The sequence below is a fragment of the Microtus ochrogaster genome, unplaced genomic scaffold, assembly GCF_000317375.1.
Source record: "Microtus ochrogaster isolate Prairie Vole_2 unplaced genomic scaffold, MicOch1.0 UNK6, whole genome shotgun sequence".
Classification (NCBI taxonomy): Eukaryota; Metazoa; Chordata; class Mammalia; order Rodentia; family Cricetidae; genus Microtus; species Microtus ochrogaster.
Window position 1 is genome coordinate 7,009,935 of NW_004949104.1, and position 21,895 is coordinate 7,031,829.

A 21,895-nucleotide genomic window follows, 5' to 3' on the forward strand; every position below is an offset into this window, starting at 1 on the left:
TCTCACTCTCTGCACATTGTCTGATATATATTGGTTTTTCAAGACAGGGTTTCTCTGTGTAACAGTCCAGGCTTTCCTGAAACTCACTTTGTAGACCAGGCTGGCCTCAAAGTCATTGAGATCTGCCTGCCTCTGCTTTCTAAGTGCTGGGATTAAAGGTGTGGGCCACCATCACCATATATATATATATATATATATTCAGGGCTATTGCATAGATAATGTGTCTTCTCTGCATTCTATTGTAGTAGTTTATAATATATTTAGTTATAGAAAAAAGTAGAATTTTTCATGCCTTTCTTCTCTCGGCAATTCAAAGCAGATTCTTGAATCTAGGTGTGATGGTTTGAAAGAAAATGACACCCAAAGGGAGTGGCACTAAAAGGAGTTGTGACTGGTTGAAATAGGTGTGACATTTGTTGGAGGAATTGTGTCACTGTAGGGGTAGGCTTTGAGGTCTCTTTTGCTCAGGCTTCTCTCATTGTGACAGGAAGACCACCCCCTGTTGCCTGAAAGATGCAACTTTGCCAACACCATGTCTGCCTGCCTGCCACCATACTCTCAGGTATCATACCCCTCACCATGATGATAAAGGAATAAACCTCTGGAAATGTAAGCTACCCCCTAATTAAATGTGTTCCTTTATAAGAGTTGCCATGATCATGGTGTCTCTTCACAGCAACAGAAACCCTAAGACACTTGGTCCATTTTCTTTTTATCACAGTGGGTGCTGACAGATTTCTATTTTGTCAGGTGAGTCACAGTCTATTACTATACTGATTTCTTCTGATGTTCAAGATTTCCCACATTCATCTTGGTACAAAATCCAGAAGATTTCTTCCTTGTCTTTTCAGTATGTCTCATCACCCTGAGAACAGTTTGTTACATTTTGGCTCAGCAATATGTTGTCAATTCACTTTATACGCTGTTTGCTGGGAGCCTTTTAAGCACTCCTCAATTGCTATAGTTGCTAACCCAACAGTCTCCCTGGTCAGCGAGCTTACTTCCTTCCAGTCAGGATCTGGAAGCATATCCTGAACTGTCCCCATTTTCTACCCTAGAGAGTCTTCATTCTGTAGAGACCAACTTCTCATACACATTTACATGGTCTTGCTGAATCTATGAGTTGGACTTTGGTGTCAGAACTGAGTTTGTGTGGGTATCCTTTTCACCATTTGGAGTTATTAGATTTTACTCAAGGCCATCAGTACCACCCTTGAGTTCATTAGACCTCTTTATTCTTTTGATGCTGCCATCAGGGCCACTGAGGCATGGTAGCGCCTATGTGCTGCAGGGTTCTCAAGTTGATTGGTTTTATCTAGAGAGGTTTAGAATGATTTAAAGAAGAGTGATAGGATTTTAGATGAAGTTAAATCAAAAGTCCTAAAATTATAATGTTAGCTCTAAAAATTGCCTACTCAAAACCAGATTTTGTTAATTTCTCACTAAAACATCAAACATAGAAGAGTGTCTCAAATTCTTATTTATATGTAGATGTTTGCCTAATGTATCTTGTCATCTTTAGATCTTCCTCTCTAGTTGAAATTCAAGCAGCTGACATCAATTATTCAATAGACAAATTTCCCTGTTTGGTGATTAGTACAGTCTGTTCCCTATTGCCTATCTCTTTGGCTGCTTCTCTGACTCAAGAGATTTATTATATCCTTTGGTGATAGAAGCAAGCATCTATAAGTGGTGTAGGAGGTCCTTCTGTCTTTGTGTTGCTTTCATTGGTTAATAAAGGATCTGCTTTGGCTTAGTTAATAGGGCGGAAGTTACGTAGGCAGAGAAAACAGAACTGAATGTTGGGAGGAAGAAAGGCAGAGTAGGGAGAGATACCATGGAGCCGCCAGAGACAGACATGTCTGGTAGGCCACTGCCACGTGGCAATACACAGGTTAATAGAAGTGCGTTAAACTGAGATGTGAGAGTTAGCCAATAAGAAGTTAGAACTAATGGGCCTAGCTGTAATTTAATTAATACAGTTTCTGTGTGGTTATTTCAGGTGTAAGCTAGCGAGGCAGCTGGGATGAACCAGCAGGCCCCACACTCTGCAACATATAAGTGTTTTTTTTTTTTAATCTACTTATACCTACCACAGTCCATTACTTATACTGGTACTGAAAATTGTTATAAAATACAGTTGTATCATATTAGAGATTTCTGTGCTCTTTCCCTCAATTTTAGGATGAATGAGAATATTTCCAGTCCTCTTTATAGAAATGTATTCTGAAGCTACGTGGCAAAGCAAGAACTAAGGACTAGCTTCTTGCATCCATCTATTCCATTACTTCCCAAAGTTCCTCTTCCTGGATTTCTTTGCTGTCACCTCAGTTCCTTGCTAAAACTGACACAGAGCATCAGCATATGCACTCCTCTTCTGCTTGTGCTTGCTCCCACCATGCACACATAAATACCACTCATTAATACAATTTGTTCTTCTCATCCAAGTTGTGAATTATGCCCTGAGGCCAGCACACCTGACTGCCTAACAATGTCATTTATCTCATTTGGGCTTTCTTGCTTATGACATTCCTCTTATCACAGATATCCATTAATGTTTGTACTTGATAGATAATAACCTTACAGTTATCCTAAGACTCCTTACCTAAAAAAATGACTATTTGTTGCCAGGTATACAATATATGCATGTATATATTGTATATTGTATATATTATGCATCATCTACATAGAGATGGTGTAATTTATTGAACAAATCACAGTTTAATTATGGATGAGAATTTAGGGGAACTTTTTTTCTCCATTTACTATAGGATTGTGTCTCTGGATAGCTTTGTTCAAAATGCTGCTGATTCATTATGTATAAGTGTTACTTAGGGATGATCTTTTTTCAAAATATCTTTCAGGACTGGAATACACTGCCTAATAATCATTTCAATTTCTAAAACTGGCCAAAAATAAAACCCAAGTATAAGTACTAAATATTATAAATTGATATTACATACCAATTGCTTATCTTCTGTATCCTACTAGTATGTAAACTGATAAAAAATAAGCTAAACTATAATATCATCATGACACTGCTCAGCCAACATTTTCCATTCAGCACCAGGAGAGTAAAAAATAGCTATAATTTATAAAAAGATAATAACATTTCATTTTTCTTTCCATTTGGCAATGATGCTGAAAATATAAACAATACCTCAAATTCATGATCTGCCACTCTTTAGCAGCCCCGAAATAAAATGGGATGACTGATATTTTACTTACACCTTAGGATAAAATTTGTGGATGTCAGAGTCAGACTGTTATTAACGAGATGGTTATTTTTGCCTGTCTTTTTTCAGTAAGTCTATTAGATGAGTGTTATGTGATATTTGCTGAGATGTTACAAGGGGGCTCAGACTGGGTTGGGAGTTGCCCTAGCTTGCATTTTGTGTGGGCGCTTGTCATGTTACTTTCAAAGGAGGTTATTATATCTGACAGGATATCTCAGTTTATTTGATCAGATATTAATTTTTCATAATCTCCAAAGGGAAAGGGTATGATTTCAACGCAGTGTGAGAAGTTCTGAGCACAAATAGCCCTCCCACCCATTGCAAATTGAAGTGCATTGCTCCAAGGTAAGAGCAATCCTGTCTGTTTTCAACTGGCTTTGTTTACATTATATGAGAGAAAGATACTATCACATTTATTGTAAAATATTAGGGGAAAACATAATTGATAGAATTAAATCATTTGGCATACACACTGCTTCAGCCTGTGTAGTTTGTTGCTTTGTAAAAAAGATAATAAATTCCTTTATAAATACCTGCAATTAGCACTTAAATGAAAAAGTAAACATTTTCATTTTGTATCATTTAACCAGTTTTTGTTGTTGTTGTTGGCAATTCCTTCAGAAAAATCACTTGCTGTACTAACATATGTTAATTTCTCATGATAATAGTTCTAGACATTCTTATAATTCCTATAGTACATAAATGTGTGAGATCTTGCAAATTTTAGAATCTTATAAAATCCTACAGTGCATTTTTAAAATCTACTTTCTTCCTGTGTAAAAATCCTAGTTTCTTCTGAAATGGAGATAGTAATAATGTCTACTCTGGGTAACTTTACTGCATTTACATAAGGCATATCAAGAAATTCCTGTACCCTTAAATATGTTAAAAATCAATAAATATCAATTTCAGTAGGAATGGGGTAGGGAGTTCCAGTTCATCAATAGGCTTTCAGTTTCTTTCTGTGTTTATGGAGTTATGCTAAAGAGTGATTTAAAGGAAGACTAGAATTGATGGTAGCAGAAAAGGTAGGATTTGAGATATTCTAGCAAGCCTAGCATGTCTCACAAAACTTCAACTAAAATGAAGTAGTTTTCACAGCATATCACTTTTTACATTCCATATTTCTGGGACTTGTAATGACTGAGAAACATATCACACTACTGTAAGAGAAATGACATTTTCTCTTCTCTACATAGAACTAACTTGGAAGGACAGGGTGGTGGAGAGGGAGGAATTAAGCAGAATAGCTAGAACTAACTTGAAAGATAGGGTAGCAGAGAGGAAGGAATTATGAAGGAGGTGTTTAAAGGAGATACGAGGAGTAAAGAACATAAGGAAATCTGAGACCAGGGAGAAGTGGGCATTAAAAGGAATCTATGTATACTACACAGAGTTCTTTAGAAAGAATTCATCTTGATCATCAGTCACTGTTTCTCATTGTCCTGTCTCTACTTCCAATCTGTCCATCAGCTGACTGAATTAGGACTACTTGTTTATTACAGAAAGAGATTTTAATGGATGCTTAGTTTTCCCTATGAATGCAGTGAAGCTTAAAGTAATGGAACACTTTTTATAAATGGAATAAGAAACACATTTAAAATCTTTTTGCGTTATTAAAGGGGCATATTTTAAAGCCGGGCAGTGGTGGTGCACAACTTTAATCCCAACACTCAGGAGGCAGAGGCAGCCAGATCTCTGTGATTTTGAGGCCAGCCCGGTCTGCAAGACCTAGTTCCAGGATAGGCTCCAAAACTACAGAGAAACCCTGTCTCAAAAAAAGGGGGGGAGTATATTTTAATGAAAAAAATACACTTGGCATTTTTTAAACAATATGAAGGCCATGTGTGACTCTCCTGATGTAAATAAGGAGACTATAATAAGCTAAGACCCTAAACAATAGAGGAGAGGGTGCCTGAACTGGCCTTGCCCTGTAGTCAGACTGATGATTATCTTAAATATCACCTTTGTCCAACAACAGATGGAAGCAGAGACAGAGACCCAAGTCGGAGCACTGGACTGAGCTCTCAAGGTCCAGTTAAAGAGTAGAAGGAATGAGAATATGAGTAAAGAGGTCAAGACCATGAAGGCTTCATCTTCTGAAACAGTTTACCTAAGCTAATGGAGCTCACCAACTCCAGCTGGACTGGGAAGGAGCAAGCATAGGACCAAACTAGTTTCTCTGATTGCGTTTGATTGAACAAATCACAGTTTAATTATGGATGAGAATTTAGGGGAACTTTTTTTTTTCTCCATTTACTATAGGATTGTGTCTCTGGATAGCTTTGTTCAATATGCTGCTGATTCATTATGTATAAGTGTTACTTAGGGATGATCTTCTTTCAAAATATCTTTCAGGACTGGAATACACTGCCTAATAATCATTTCAGTTTACCAGGGAGTTCTCTTTTATTTCCCCATTCGCAGGTAAATCCACATGTCCCTCTTTGTGCTCTCTATGATACTTAGCCTCTCTGGAGCTGTGGATTGTAGCATGATTATCCTTTACTCTACTGCTAATATCCACTTGTCAGTGAGTACATACCATATTTGTCTTTCTGTGTCTGGATTACTTCACTTGAAATTATTTTTTTTCTAGTTCCATCCATTTGCCTTCAAATTGGTCTGATTCCATTGCTTTTAACCTCTTCTCTCAGGTTCAGAGTAACTGGATTTATGTTGAGGTCTTTGATTCACTTGGACTTGAGTTTTGTGCAAAGCAATAGATATGGACCTATTTTCATTCTTTTACAAACTGTCATGCAGTTATGCCAGCACCAATTGTTTTCCCTTTTCCATTGTATAATTTTAGCTTCTTTGTCAAGAATTGGGTGTTCATAGGTGTGTGGATTTATGATTCAATAGCATTGATCCACCTGTCTGTTTTTAATGCCAATACATGCTGTTTTTATTGTTGCTTGAAATCAGGGATGGTGATACCTCTGGAAGTTCCTTTATTTTACAGAATTCTTTTAGCTGTCCTGAGTTTTTTGTTTTCTATATAAAATTCAGTATTGTTATTTTAAATCTTTAAAGAATTTTATTGGAATTTGGGTGGAGTTTGCATTGAATCTGGAGATTGCTTTTGGTAAGATATCATTTTACTACATTGATTCTGCCTATCCAAGAGCATGGGAAATCTTTCTACTTTTCGATATCTTTTCCAATTTCTGTCTTCAGAGACTTAAATTTTTTGCTTTACAGGTCTTTTACTTGCTCAGCCAGAGTAACCGCAAGATATTTTATATTATTTGTGACTATTGGGAAGGGTGTTGTTTTCTTGATTGTTTCTTCCTCAGCCAATTTATCATGTGTATATAGGAGGCTACTGATTCCTTTTTTTTTTTAAAGTTAATCTTGTATACAGCCACATTGCTGAACGTGTTTATCAACTGTAGGCATTTCTTGGTGGAATTTTTGCGGTTGATTCTGTATACTATCTTATCATATGCAAATAGTGATACTATGACTTCTTCCTTTCTAATTTGTATCCCTTTGATCTCCTCTTGTCTTATTGCTCTAGCTGGATACGCGAGAACTATATTGAATGGGTTTGGAGAGAATGGACAGCCTTGACTTGTTCCTGATTTTGGGTACTGGGATCAAATGCAGGTTTTCCTACTTAGAAGCTAAATGTTATACACACTCTGCTATCTCTGCAAGCCTAAAACTTACTTTGTAATTGCTTATGGTTATTGAGTACAATGTAATTTTTGTGTGTATGTATTATTGTACTGTGCATATTCATGTGTGTTTGCATACTCACATGTGTGTGAACATGAGTTTGTGTGTAGTACAATTGTGCCTTGTATGTGGGGGCAATTATGGATAGCCAACATTGTTGTCAAGTGTCTTTCTCAAATGCTCTTCACCGTATATATTGATAAAGGGACTCTTGCTGAATCTGGAGCTTCTCATTTTAGCAATTGTAGTGAACCAGCTTGCTCTAGGGATTTTGTTTCTGCTACCTTGAGTGGTGGGATTATAAGAAGGCTGCCACTCCCACATGGCACTTATATGCTGGAGATACAAATTTGGGCCTCATGCTAATGCAGAAATCTCTTTACCCACTGAATCATCCCTTCAAACTCCAATGTGATATTTTGATATATATATACACTTAGTCAAAAGTAATGCATTTTTTTTATAATTTTATTATTTTCACACAATATATTTTATTATGTCTTCCCCTCCTCCCAAATCCTCCCAGCTGTGACCACTCCTTGACATCCAGCTACATTATTTCTTTTAATGAGGTGAAATGTTATTTCATTCTGGTTTTGATTTACATCATCCCAATGATTGGTGATGTCAAAAATTTTTCTTCATGTGTCTTATGGCAGTATGCATACCTCTTAAGAAATATTCATCCAGATGTTTTTATTCATTTTAGAATCACATTATTTATTTACTTAGCATTTAGTAGTTTTAATTCTTATGGATTTGGGATACCAATTTAATCAGATGTTTGGTTTGCAAATACATTTGTGTGGTTCTATTCATCAGCTAAATTGACATCTTTGTGTGTTTTTCTTCTTTCTTTACTGTGTTGAGGCTTGTGGCTTGAATTAATGCCACTTTTCTATTTTTGCTTTTGTTGCCCTGTGTTTGTGGAGATTATTTTTTAAAAAGTCATTGCTGAGCATTTGTGCTTCTTTATCAGTCATTTGATGCAGTTGCCAGGGAACGGGCACATATTGTAGCAAGACAGTTTCATTTAAAAGCCTGGAAAAGTGGCTGTACAAGTTTGCACTCCCACCGGCAGTTCCCCTTATTCTATTTCTCCAGCATAATCTGTCCTCAGGGTTTTTGATTTTAGCCATTCTGACAGGTGTAAGATGTTATCTCAGAGTTGTTTTGATTTGCATTTCCCTGATGGTTGAGGATGTTGAGCAATTCCCAAATTGTCTTCCAGCCATTTGAGTTTCTTCTGTTGGGAATTCTCTGTTTAGATCTGTACTCCATTTTTAATTGGATTGTTCAGTATTTTGATGTCTAGTTTTTTGAGTTCTTTATATATTTTGGAGATTAGCTCTATATTAGATGTGGGGTTTTTGAAGATCTTTTCCCATTTTGTAGACTGTTGTTTTTCTTGTTGACCATGTCCTTTGCCTTAGAGAATCTTCTTATTTTCAGGAGGTCCCATTTATTAATTGTTGCTCTCAGTGTCTGTGCTACTGGTGTTATATTTAGGAAGTGGTCTCCTGTGCCAATGTGTTCAAGGCTATTTCCCACTTTCTCTTCTGTCAGGTTCAGTGTAACTAGATTTCTATTGAGGCACAGAGCAGCTGGCTCAGGCTAGAGGGAGCTCACTGACTCTGGACTGATATCTGGGGCACCTGCATAGACCCAAATTAGGCTCTCTGAATGTGGGTGACAGTTCTGTGGATTAGGCCATCTGTGGGGCCACTGGGAGTGGAACAAGGATTTATCCCTAGTGTGATAAAGTGAACTGTCTTTTTGGACCCCTTTACCCATGGAGGGATACCTTACTCAGCCTTGATACAGGGGCCAGGAACTTGGTCCTGCCTCAACTTGGCAGACTTTGTTAACTCCCCATAGGAGGCCTTACCCTTTCTGAGGAATGGATGAGGGGTTGTGGGGAGAGCAGGAGAAAGGGAGGAAGGGGGAAACTGTGGTTGGTGTGTAAAATGAAAAAAAAAAAAAAAACCAACAACACTTTTAAATAAAAAATTAAAAGAAAGAAACTTGATTAAACTGTTTTCATGATGGAATATGAAATTTGGAGATTTGCATTCCCAGGCCATTGATCACTAATATTTGGCTACAAAATAAACTCTTTTTTATCCTTTTCTTAAAAGGAGACTGAAAAATAATTTCTCAATGGGGACTCAGCTGTAACCAGTTGACTACAGACACTAGCTAATGGCTAGACAATAAAGTTGCTGAATTTGAAGGTACAGTCTAGGCACCACATCTCCCTACCCCCTACATTCACTTTGATAACATGATTAGCAATTTTCCTCTCTTTTTGTTTCTAGTTTGACTAGGCAAACACTATAGTTTACAAGATGGATTCTGACCTTGTCCTGTAAAACTAAGCATCTGTCTGAATTCAGACAAATGTAAATATGAGCACGCTAAAATTAATGATATCTCACCTGAACCTTGAATTGGCATCACTTTCTTTAATCCATCCTTTCCTAAAATGCCCTAGACTAAAGACTGTAGAATACTTGCCAGGAAATATGCGCAATAAACAATTTTTTAATGTATGGATGATATTTGTGCAGATTCTATGCTCTGTTGAAAAGACTATTGAATATGTATCATTTAAATTAGTGAGATGTAAATATATGATCTGGGTATCAATATAGATTTAATAAAACTCTAGTATTAAAAATCATGAGTTTTGTGTTATGGCTGGAGTTCAGTTGGTAGAGCACTAGGTTGGATTCCTAGCAATGTACAATCCAGTAATGATGGTGTATGAATGTAATCCCAGCATTTAAGAAATGAAAGGACGAGCATCAAGAGTTCAAGGTCATCCTCCACTACGTAGTGAGTTCAAGGACAGCCTGGGATACAAAGAGAATAAAATAGCCATGGTTTGTGAAGTCAGAGTGCCTGAATTTGCATTTTGGTCTCCTTGCTGAATAATATGAACTCAAAATTAAGTTTATTGTCTTTTTAATGACCATAATATAATAGCTGTTTCTTAGGCTAGTTAAGTGTAAAATAAAATTGTTTATGTAAAGTGGTTCTTGGTACAATTTACTCAGTCAGTATTGACTGTCATCTCCTAAATCAATTTGTTATTTCTGTAAATGGTTCATAATAAGAACAAAATGAAATCCCAGTGAATTCAGCCCCATCATTTACTTAGCTCGGACAGCCCTCAGTTGCCTGTAATTCACCAACCCCTTGCACTGTGTGGCCTTGTGTTCACAGTTACTGCTAGCCTTTAAGCAGCTCTTCCCACATGATTGCCTTTAACAGAGACTCATCTTTCTCCCAGTGAAGGAAATGCTTTTCTGAGCTTTTCGGGTTCTTCCTGGAAACTCACTTTATGATGTTTGTACAGCGTGTTCTTTACGGTGTTTTTATCTCTTTTTAAGATAATCCTCCCCTGGCTCAGTCTTTGTCTTATGACTCTGCTTGTGTATAGCTCCTCTCAACACAGCAGATCAAATTCACTCTGTGCCCTGCCCACATGGGAATTCCAAACCCACTCCCTCAGGCTGTGAGTCATTTGACCTTAAGCTCTCTTAGAGCTCTCCCTATGGGTCCATAGTTGAGCCTTATTCTATATTCTCACGTCTCAGGTTCCTCCTTTGCCTTGTTGAAAGTTTTCTTAGCTCATTCTATAAATGTGGATGGCTTCAAAGTTTTGAGCTTCATATACAAATCATCAGTCCACCTTCTTCACTGGTGTGTAAGTGTGTTCCCACAGGTTGAATTATTATCTCTAAGTGGAGAAACTAAAATTAATATTTGCTGAATTAGCTTGTTTTGAAACATACAATAGGGAACCTTCAACAGCAAGCTAAAAGACCTCTAGTCTTTGACCATAAATGGTCTGCATCTACGATGTTGAATTCTGTTGTCTTTATTAATATTTCCATCCTCTTAGTAGCCAGAATCAAGAATCACATATTCATGTTAGTTAAACATATTTCAGTGTTTTTAATTCTTTCTGTTTTAATCTAATTAAACCTTTCTATATACTTGCATGTGCCACAAAGGCTAAAGTAGTCTAACACGCACTTATTAGGTGCTCACTCAATTCCAATCTTACAAGGTCATATAATAAAATCATGGATATGGGATGATTTTATCCTTTAAAGAATTCTTTGGGGGTGCAGAAAACAAACATTTAGTGATAATATACAGAATCAGGAGTGAGTCTATTGTCCCGCATCAAATGCTATGGACACTAAAAAATAAGAAATTGATTCTGGTATTAGGATCTGTCACGGCAGCCTTCAAGAAGACGTGGCATTTGAGCTGTTCTGACGATGAGACAGGCATCCTTGACATTTAAAGGTTTACAGTCCATAAAATGCCTCAACTTGCCAACATAGTAACAGATACTTACCTGCCCAAAGGACCATCTGACAAGCTATAAAAGACTCCTTACCCAGTGTTCCAGTGCCTCAGAAATCATGCCTGGTTCTCCCATTTAAGTATGCATCAAACTCGATCTTGACATCTACTCTCAAACAAATAGCTTTGGACGTTTTCTTTCTTCTTGTACCTGTTCTCACTAAATGATTTTTTTTCACTGTCTAAAAGTAGCTGAGAAAAATTGGGTCCTAGAAATCCAGACTTTTTGAGAATTTGAGATTCATGATCTCCTTGGTTAAGTAATAAAATAATTCAGAGTAAGACCAATAGGGCAGTGATGGTAATTCCGAACAATAGAAGAGATATCAGTAATTTTTTCAGAATTATAAATATTTCAATTGAAAATTTATATTTTGTTTCCCTGTTGTAGCAGATATCTATGATTTATGAGGGGTTTTATTTTTTTTTTTTTGCATAAACTTGTAAACTTGGGCTTGGAAGACAGCTCAATAGGTAAAGTATTTTCTGTACTAGTGTGAGAAATAAGTGTGTATTGCCAAATTCCACATACATGCTGTTCTGGTATGGCTACCCACATGTAATCCAAACACTTAAAAGCAAAGATGGCTAGCTAGACTGGCCCAATGACCAATTGCTGAGTTCAATTGAGAGACATCGAATAAGGTGAAGAGTAATTGAAGAAGACATTAGATATCAACCTCTTATCTCCATTTATATGCACAATGTGCATACACACCTTCTAACATATGTAAACATGCATAAAGACATGTCTACATACCCAGATACAGATACAAATATAATCCTGTCAAAGGTAGTTTATTCATCCCACTTTATGTGTACCAAAAGAAAATTTGGTAGCTCTATGAAGGAGACTGCATGTTGTTTTATGCCCATGTGAATGAGCAATTCCTTCAACAAAAGAGTACATTTTGGATGTCCACACTATTGATATGGGTAATATCAGTCTGGGCTTGCTTCTGTTTCTAAATGGATCTACCCAGAGGTAAAAAAGAAAGGGAATCACTACAAGAAACCATAGAAGACTGTTACAGGAATTAAAGTTAAACCATGTCTATTGATAAAAAGTAGTGCATGTTAGTGAAATTAGGATTGCCTAGAGTTGCTTTGAGTTCAACTGAGGTTTGGTTGGACAACAAAATTTCCAATAAAATAATAATAAATATTCAGAAGGCATGAACAATGACAATTGATCTGCATAGAAATGTTAATCAAAATTTCTGCATCACTTGATTTCATATGAATTCTGTATTAAAAAACCCACACAATTAGATTTTTTTTGGCTTCATTGCCAAAGAATTATTTTAATTGAGTATCTTCTAATTTTTTTCTGGAAATACATTTTGTATTTCTATTTCAGTAAGCTTAAATTTGAATGGCATATTTAGAAATCAGAAATGTAAGTACCTAATAAAATATATTAAATGCTTGTGGGATCAGATTATTCTAATGGAAAACAAACACAACAACAACAAAATAAATTCGGGCCAATATTTAAAGAAGACTGAAAGAAAGCTTATTTTAGTTACAACCTTATAAAAAACAAAGAGAGCAAATAAAATTATCATAGAATTAATCACAAATATAAAAAATATATATAAGACATTAGGTCTCCCAAACCAGGTGCTACAAGAAGAGAGGAATGTGCAGATTGTTTTGTCGCTGCTGCACAATTCTTCACAGAAGCAACTTAATGGAAGCAGATTTGTTTTGGCTGTCAGTTTGTGGGCACAGTTCATCATGGAGGTCAGGACATGGCATTCAGAGGGTAATGCTGGTCATCACATTGGATCCACAGTCTGGAAGGAGAGAAATTCATGTGGTTCCAAACTAATTTTCCCATTTTTATGCTATTTGGAACCCTGAACCAGGGCACAGTGCTCATCCACATTCAGGATGAGCCTTCTATTTTTTTCGTTAGCGGTCATAGAAATGCCCTTATGTACATATTCAGGGTATTTTTCTACTGTGATTCTTTTTATTATGTCTTTTTGGGAAATTTCCTGGCATGTGTGATTTGTGCTGTCAGAGGTCAGAAAAGGTATCTGATCCCATGGCACTTGAATTATAGATGGTTGTGACCTGCTCTGTGGGTGCTGGGAATCAAACCCAGGTAATCTAAGAGGAGCAGTTAGTGCTCTTAACAGCTGAGCTATCTAGCCCCTCCACAGTGGTGATTCTTCTCTTCCTCCTCCTCCTTATGCTCAATATTATTATTATTTATTATAGCTCGGTCTGTAGCTTAGGTTGTTTCTAACTAGCTTTTATCATGTAAATTAATCCGTTTATTTTAATCTATATTCTATTATTTGTGTTACCACCCTTCCACCTTGCACTTCCTCTTTCCTCCCCATATCTACTGGCATCTCCTGTGTACCTAGATTCTCCTTCTTTCTTTTTCTCCTTAGAAATCCTGCCTATAAGCTCAGTGATTCTTAACCCAGTAAAGTTGATTGTAAAGATAACCATCACAATGGATTGGAATTATTGAACCCAAGTCAACTTTGTTGAAAGTAGTCCTGGCAGAATTGTAAAAGCTCTGAATAAGCATCTCACTCTTAATATGCTTTGCAAATTTAATAAAGCAGAAAGACAAGAAAGCTAGACTTCATGGGTAATTCCTTCCATTTAATTTTAAAATATGGGGAGCTATTTAGAGGAAAATGCATTTTTGTAATATAAATGGTAGAACAATATTATGAAGGAGGATGTGGCAAAACACAGAAGTCACATATGCCAAATATATGAAATGGAGTTCTTCTTAATGAAAACAATTTGCTGAAGTAATGGAAGTATTTGGAAAAAGAAAATTCCTTTGCATGCATTACTACAATTCTTCATACTTATTTTATATATAAATTGAAATGTTAGAGCTCCATTAAAAATAAAATCAACATCTTTTACATCTCTGTTGTAAGCATATAAGTGAGTAGTTAAAATTTTAAATTATGTAGATGGTTAAAAGGCTTACAGAAGAAAACAGATGATGTCATGATGTATATGTTTACTTAACCCAGGCAGCTGGTGTTTTCTAGGTCTATGGCAGTCTTAATTTTTAATTCCAGAGAGGCAATACATTCTATTTGAATATGAGCAACTCCATTTTTCTCCGCTCCCCTCTCTGTCTCTGCCCTCCTCCCTTCAACTTTCTCCGCAAAGTCCCCATGCTCCCAATTTACTCAGGAGATACTGTCTTTGTCTACTTACCATGTAGATTAGATCTATATAAGTTTCTCTTAGCATCCTCATGTTGTATAAGTTCTCTGATATTGTGATTTGTAGGCTGGTTTTCTTTGCTTTATGTTAAAAACAACTTATGAGTGAGTACATGTGATAATTGTTTTTTGGGGTCTGGGTTATCTCACTCAAAATAATGTTTTCTAGCTCCATCCATTTTCCTGCAAAATTCAAGCTGTCATTTTTTTTATTGATGTGTAAATGTCCCACATTTTCCTTATCCATTCTTCAGTCAAGGGGCATTTAGGTTGTTTCCAGGTTCTGGCTATGACAAACAATACTGCTATGAACATAGTTGAGCACATGTCCTTGTGGCACAATTGAACATCCTTCGGATATAGACCCAAAAGTGGTATTATGGGTCCTGAGGAAGTTTGTTTCCTAATTTTTTGAGAAATCACCACACTGACATCCAAAGGGGCTGGACCAGCCTGCATTCCCACCAGCAATGCAGAAGTGTTCCCTTTTCCCCACAACCTCTCCAGCATAAGTTGTCATCAGTGTTTTTGATCTTGGCCATTCTTACAGGTGTAAGATGGAATCTCAGAGTTGTTTTTGATTCGCATTTCTTTGATGAATAAGGATGTTGAACATTTCCTTAAGTGTCTGTCATCCATTTTAGACTCCTCTGTCGAGAAAATTTCTTTTTTTGTAGTAGTTAATAAACACAAAGATCCACAATTGATCAAATTCAGAAAATAAGAGACTGCTGAATGTTCACCCCTAAATCAGTTATCTGTACCACAACTCTTCTTTAGCAGGCCCAGAGAATATTGAAAAAAATGATTGTAAGAATAAGAAGTGGCCAATGATTACTGGGAAACAGTGATTTCTGAACATATCATAGAAGTTGAACATGAACTCACATCTATAAGCTGACAGCTTGCATACAACCTGCACAAACTCAAGACTGACCAAATCCCAGTATGGAGAGAGGAAGTGGGCATAAAATCCCACCTGTACCTAAGAAATTATTAACAATTTATAATTGTTGGGAAAAAAGAGAAAGCCTTAAATGTATGGGTTATGGAAGATCATCTATGCTCCAGAGGACGGCCACCCATCTAAGAATGTATAGGTAGCACTGAATATTTCATATGTCTTTAAGAATATAAAATTTAAACAAAGGTGGATCAAAGTACAATAATAAAAGGATGTATCTTGGAGGAACTGGAGGAAGGGTGGATTATATATTATCAAAATGCATTGTTTAAAATTCTCAGATATCTAATTCACACAGAATTGATGGAGGAAGGTCATTGGTTAAGTAATAAAGAAACTGCTTGGCCCCATAGGTTAAAACATAGGTGGGAGAAGTAAACAGAACAGAATGCTGGGAGGAAGAGGAAGTGAGCTCAGAGACACCATGCTCCCCTCTCCCAGGTAGACGTGATATCTCTGCTCTCTGAGGCACTCGCGATGAAGCTCCAACCCAGGATGGACATAGGCTAGAATCTTTCCCTGTAAGACTGATGCTACACAGATTATTAGAGGTGGGTTGATCAGGATGAGAATTAGCCTGTAAGGGCTAGAGTTAATGGGCCAAGCAGTTATTTCGGGTCATAAGCTAGCCAGGCGGCCTGGGTGCCAGGGACACAGCCCCGCCACTCATATTACAACACGGTATCTTTTAGTCTCACTTCTACTGGTGTCTGTGTTGTCATAAAACTTCCCCTTTCTGTGCTCTCGCTCTCAAAAACAGTACCTTCTGGTTTCAACTATCTTTACTTCTATGCGTGATTGCCCTCATTAAAGCAGAGGGTAGCTTTATGCTTTGTTATTTTCTCAGACCACATGATGTTCTGGACTGATCTAATGGTCTCAAAAGCATTGATAAATGGATAAATGAATGAAAATAAGATTTAGCTCTCCTTACAGTGAATTTTATAATTTTCTTGAAAGTCATAGATAAGACTAATTTTAATATAAAAGAATAATAATATGGAATTATTATTTTTTCTAATAAAATGATTTTTTCTCAGAGTTCTGTATTTTATATGTACATATTTTCTCAGGACTGAACAATAGCAAGAATAGGTTTTAGATTTTGGCAAATGTAAGACTCAATAAATGTTACAATTTTCAATAAATGAATGAAAAAATGAGCACTGGTTCTTGTCACCATGAATTTTCCCTTTTATAATACAGGCCCAATTTTATCTATTTCTTAACAGAATGAGGTAATGATAGCGTTTCTATAATAGGAACTGCGCATATCTGACAATGGGACTATTTCCCTGCAGTGTTTTGTATGTATGTGCTGGGGTTTGCCTTAGAGCAGTACAAAGCAGTATTAGAATTAGGACTCATATAGGAAGGGAATTGGAGGTTATCCATTGTGTACAGTGCTGAAAGCCTGAAACTATGCACCCTTTGCCAACATTCACGTGTTGACTCAGTGGAGATTTGTGTTTTTCAAGCTATGGCACTGCTGGGATACCTACATATCTAAATACAAGTCACTGTTTCCTCTTTGAATATTCCCTCAGCTTCTTGTAGAAAGGAAAATAGGTTTGTGCAGCTAGGGGTCTTTTTGTCAATGCTGCTGCCACATTTCTCTCTCATAAATGTGTTGGACTTGCAGCCATGTGATGGGTAGGTAAGAAAGAAGAGATGGTGATCTTTGGGTGAAACTGTTTAACACCCACGCCCCTCTTCCTGGTTAAAAAGCAGCCACGGTAAGGTGTGCAATGGAGAGGAGGTACTTGGGACAGCATGACCTCTGGGGAAGTGTTCCCACTAAAGGCAGCCTTTTAAGCTCCAAGAAATTGCTTTATACTAAATGAAATACTGATGTGACTAGCTGTCATTGCATCACAAGCCTGTGTGACTCTTCCAGATTCTATCAGTTAAGTAAGTGGACTTTTAGCCAGCCTTAGTAATCGGCACACATATGATCAGGTTGCAGCATTTGTGTCTCTGTTGTGTGTTGGAATGTTGTGTATTACTTGGGAAGTAGGACTTGCAATTTCCGAGGAGTTGTTGATTTGTTTGGTCTTGTTCCACAGCACACGCTGTGCTTTCCACTTAGACAGTGGCGCTGCTGCTTAGGGTTTATTATTATTGCTTTGTTGATATGTTCGGTTCAGGCTTTAAAATATATACACTGTTACTGCCTTCCAACTTTATTTTTAGCTCCTTAGCAATGCGCCAGCATCCCGCCTAAAGCTTACTTTTAGTGTGCAGGCTTTCATGATGTTAAAAGAGAGGGGAAGCCAGAAGCTTCTTGTAATAGTCTGAGAGCAATGAACCTCTAATTTGTGTTAACTGTTGTTTAAAAACCAAAGTGTCCTTTGATAATATGAATACTGGAGAGTATTGATCCCCTGGGGAAACTATCACATGTTACATGTCTTATCCCTATGTAAATTGGTAGACATTCCATAAAAAGTACATTGATCCTTAGAATGTTTTAGAATATTAAAAAATTATGAATATTTTCTTGAAGATCTGCCTACTAACTACATTTAATTTTTTGTAATTAATATAAGTTCTTTTTTTAAGCAAGACTCTTTATATATTGGTTTTACTTCCCATATCTTTGTATATCAGAAATTGTATGCTTTGTCTTTATAACTTAGATTAAAATACTGTAAGAACAGATTCTGTTTATCCATACTTGCATGAGAGAATTAATTATTATCACAAATTTTTTGAGGGTGTGAGTGGATAATAGTGATTTAATTTTTTACTGCTTTCAAAATATCAGGAGGTGCTAAAATTTATGAGGAAGATGTTTTGAACTTTTTAATTTTTCTCTGCACCTAGTGGAAATTTTTAAGGAATATTTTCTCTGACGGTCTGGTTTATAATTATGGACATTGAGTATGGTGAACTCCAAAGGAAGAAAGAGTTGTAACATGAGGGCCTGCTTGTTGGGGTTTCTGTCCTGCCCAGTTCCCACAGCCAGTAAGCCCCAAAGAAAATCATACAGAGATCTCCATAAGATTATAAACTGATTGGCCCATTATCTCAGGCTTCTTATTATATTAACCCATTGTTCTTATCTGTTAGCCACATGGCTCAGTACCTTTTTCAGTGGGGCAGGTAACATCTGCTTCTTCAGTGTATGGGCCAGGACTGGGAGCAATGTTACGGAGTGATTAGGTTCTTCCCAAGAATGAGTGACAAAATGAGTAATGAAATAGTAAATAAAGCAGAAGAGAAATGGGGAGTTTCTAACTAATGGACATTATAAGTCAATAAGACAGTTCAAGACATTTTCAGGATAGCCTTGGACCTATAACCAATAATGTCTTCTTAAATTGGTTCTTGTGCTAAGAACTCTTACCACAATAAAAATAAATTTATCAAATAAATAATTGCATCTGTATACAATATTCTCTTGATTACACTTATTACCTTAAAAATAAGTCTTATATTCATGTTCTATTTGAGAACACTGAAGTGCCATGAAGTTATATGAAATAAGCATACAGAATTGTGTGTGTTGTTATGGCTAATGAAAAGAATCTAAAATATTGGACTGCTTTATGAATCAGGGAATCTTCAACATAGGTTAATCATAATCTAGTACCTTCCTAGAAAGAGGAAATGACAAACAATGCCTGATATCCTGGGCTATATATTTTTTTACTCTTTCTTCTAAGCATCACAGAATAACTTTGATCTGAAACACATACAGAATAAAAAAAAATGGCAGTTTGTATACCATTTTAAATAACATTGTAGTGGCACTTGTCTTATGAAGTGAAAGCGTCTATCCTAACAAAATAACAAGGGCTGTTGGAAATAATCTTATGAAACTTGGCTTTTCAAAGAGCTAGAGAAAGTGGGGATTAGAAAGTAAAATTGCTGTTTCAATGGGAAAAAGATATCTAAAGTAGTAGGATGACTTGGTAAGTCAATTTTGACAGTAAGAGATTCCAATCAACAGTACTTAATTAAAAAAGGCTATGTAATTTCATTCAGTTGAACAAACAGATTAATTTTAAGGAGACACAATGGGATGGTTAATGTGTCTTGACAGATATAGCATCACCTAGGAAAGGAGCCTCTGGCTATGCCAGTAACGGATTATCATGATTAGGTTAATGCTTATGGGAAGATCCATCTTAATCATGGTTGGGGCCTTTCTCTGAGCAGGAACTCTGAATTATATACTATGGAGAAAACCAATTGGACTTTAGCTCTTATTACTTTCTGTGCCTGAACACAATATGACCTGTTGCTTAAAGGTCCTTGCCATGCCTTCTCAACTATGATGAACTATGACCTGGAACTGTGAGACAAAGTAAGCACTTTATCCCTTACAACCTAAGGGAGAAACTAGAATATACAGGTATGTTTTTAAAAAAAAAGAAAAAAATACTTAATCTAATCCTGCACATTGTGTATTATTTTGCTTATATATGCACGAATTGCAAACACTTGAAAATAGTAATTATAAAACTTTATTACCTTTCAAAATTCACATTGGATTCTCCCAATGTATTTGTACTGACTAAGTGACTCCATGAATCTAGGCAGAAAATCTTCAACTTCAAAGCTCTTACAATAGCATTATTGTTCCTAAACAATCTCCTTTTCCAAAGACTTAATAATTACCCAATAAACAGCAGCCATAACATTAGGCACAAATAAGCTTTTGCATTGCTTAAGTTGAATATTGTATTAATGCTATAAAGAAAGCCTTATTAACATCTCTTAAACACTAGAACACTGTAGCTCAGATAAGTTAAATAAAATTCCAGGGCCTGTAGTTATTTAAAAGGAGGAAAAAGTGAAAAATTTCCACAGTGCTTTGACTCCACATCTTTAAATATATATCACTTTTGAGTACAGAGAATTTACTAACCAGCTCCCTTTAAAGGAGTGTGTGTGTGTGTGTGTGTGTGTGTGTGTGTGTGTGTGTGTAAATGCTAATGACAAATTCATTTTGGCAGGTCAACAAAATCCAATTTAGTAGAATCAATCAAGTTTTATTCTCACTTGCTAATTAACAGCTCCTTTGCTTTTTCGACAGCATAGCCAAACTAGTGACTAAAAAGTTATTGGTCTAGGATAGACCAGGGCATGGCTGTCAGCACCCTCCACTTTGAACACAAAAGGCAATTATAGTGAATTTGTCTCTGTCCAATTAATGAAGTTTTAGAAAATGGATCCTTCAGTATTAAAGCCTCCACAATCAGTTTATAAGGGATGGGAATGTTTCAAGTACACTGGAAAAATCCTGAGTAAATAACCCATGATTTTTTTTTAAGTTTCTATTTGGGGTCTTCATTTATTGTTTTAAAGACATTTGCTCACCATGGCATTTTATAAACTGGTACTACTATGCAGTTTCTAGATATGCACTTAATTTGACACTCATTTCTTTAGATAGTTATTTAGATAGAAATATGATGTTAATAAAGTACATTTGTGAGACAGACGCAGGAAAAGTTGCTCCTATAGAAAGGACAAGAATACTTGATGAGAACTGTTACATCTGTAACAGTTTGAGGAGTCCAAGCAAACACCAGTTCTCCCCTGATTTTAATTTGTTCTGAGTTCATTCCTAGATGCTAAGAGACACATATCTCCTCACAGGTGTACATGACAAACATTTACATTATCTGATGTTTGTATAATACTGAAATATAAAGATCTGAACACTGCTACTGAGGGTCACCTAGTCTACCTTAGTGGAGTTTTCTGATGGTCCTTGAATCTCAGTTGAAATTCTTGAAGAAAAAAAAGTCAGTATCAACCGAACAGAGAAGAGAGAAACGTTGTTAGGAACATAAGTCTTCAATAAATGTCTATTCTCTTATTGTAAAGAGTAGTTTCTATGGTCCTTAAAGAGAGCTTGGAAAGTCATGTTCCCAGGTCTACTTATTCCCTATGTCACTTCACAAGTAAAGAACAACAATGACATCTTGTCCATTGAAAGATTTATTTTTTTACAGAAAAAATATGATGGATGATCTAAATTTGTGAATAATAAGATGCTTTTAGAAGCTGTTAAATAAACAACACACTTAGTCACTTACATATTTAGGGAATAAGAAATGTATTAACTAAAATTATGATGTATGAAAACATAACAATTATTAATTAAAGAATCCACATCAAGATTTCAGATGAACAGGTCAATATTATAGCGCAATTTAACAGGTCAATGCCATAAAACAATTTGTCAAATCACAGTTCTGTTAAATCCATTCTAACCAAATTTTCTGTAATGGGTTAGAGTACAATTGGAATGCTACTTTTAAGCAATTGTTTCAGCATCTGAGCAGCAGAAAAACAACCTTAGGCTAACACCCTCAAATCTGAAGAGCATCTTCAGTCACTCCTTGTAATGAGTCTTTTTTCCCCTGACGGGAAAGTCGAGGTCTCAGCTCTCAGGT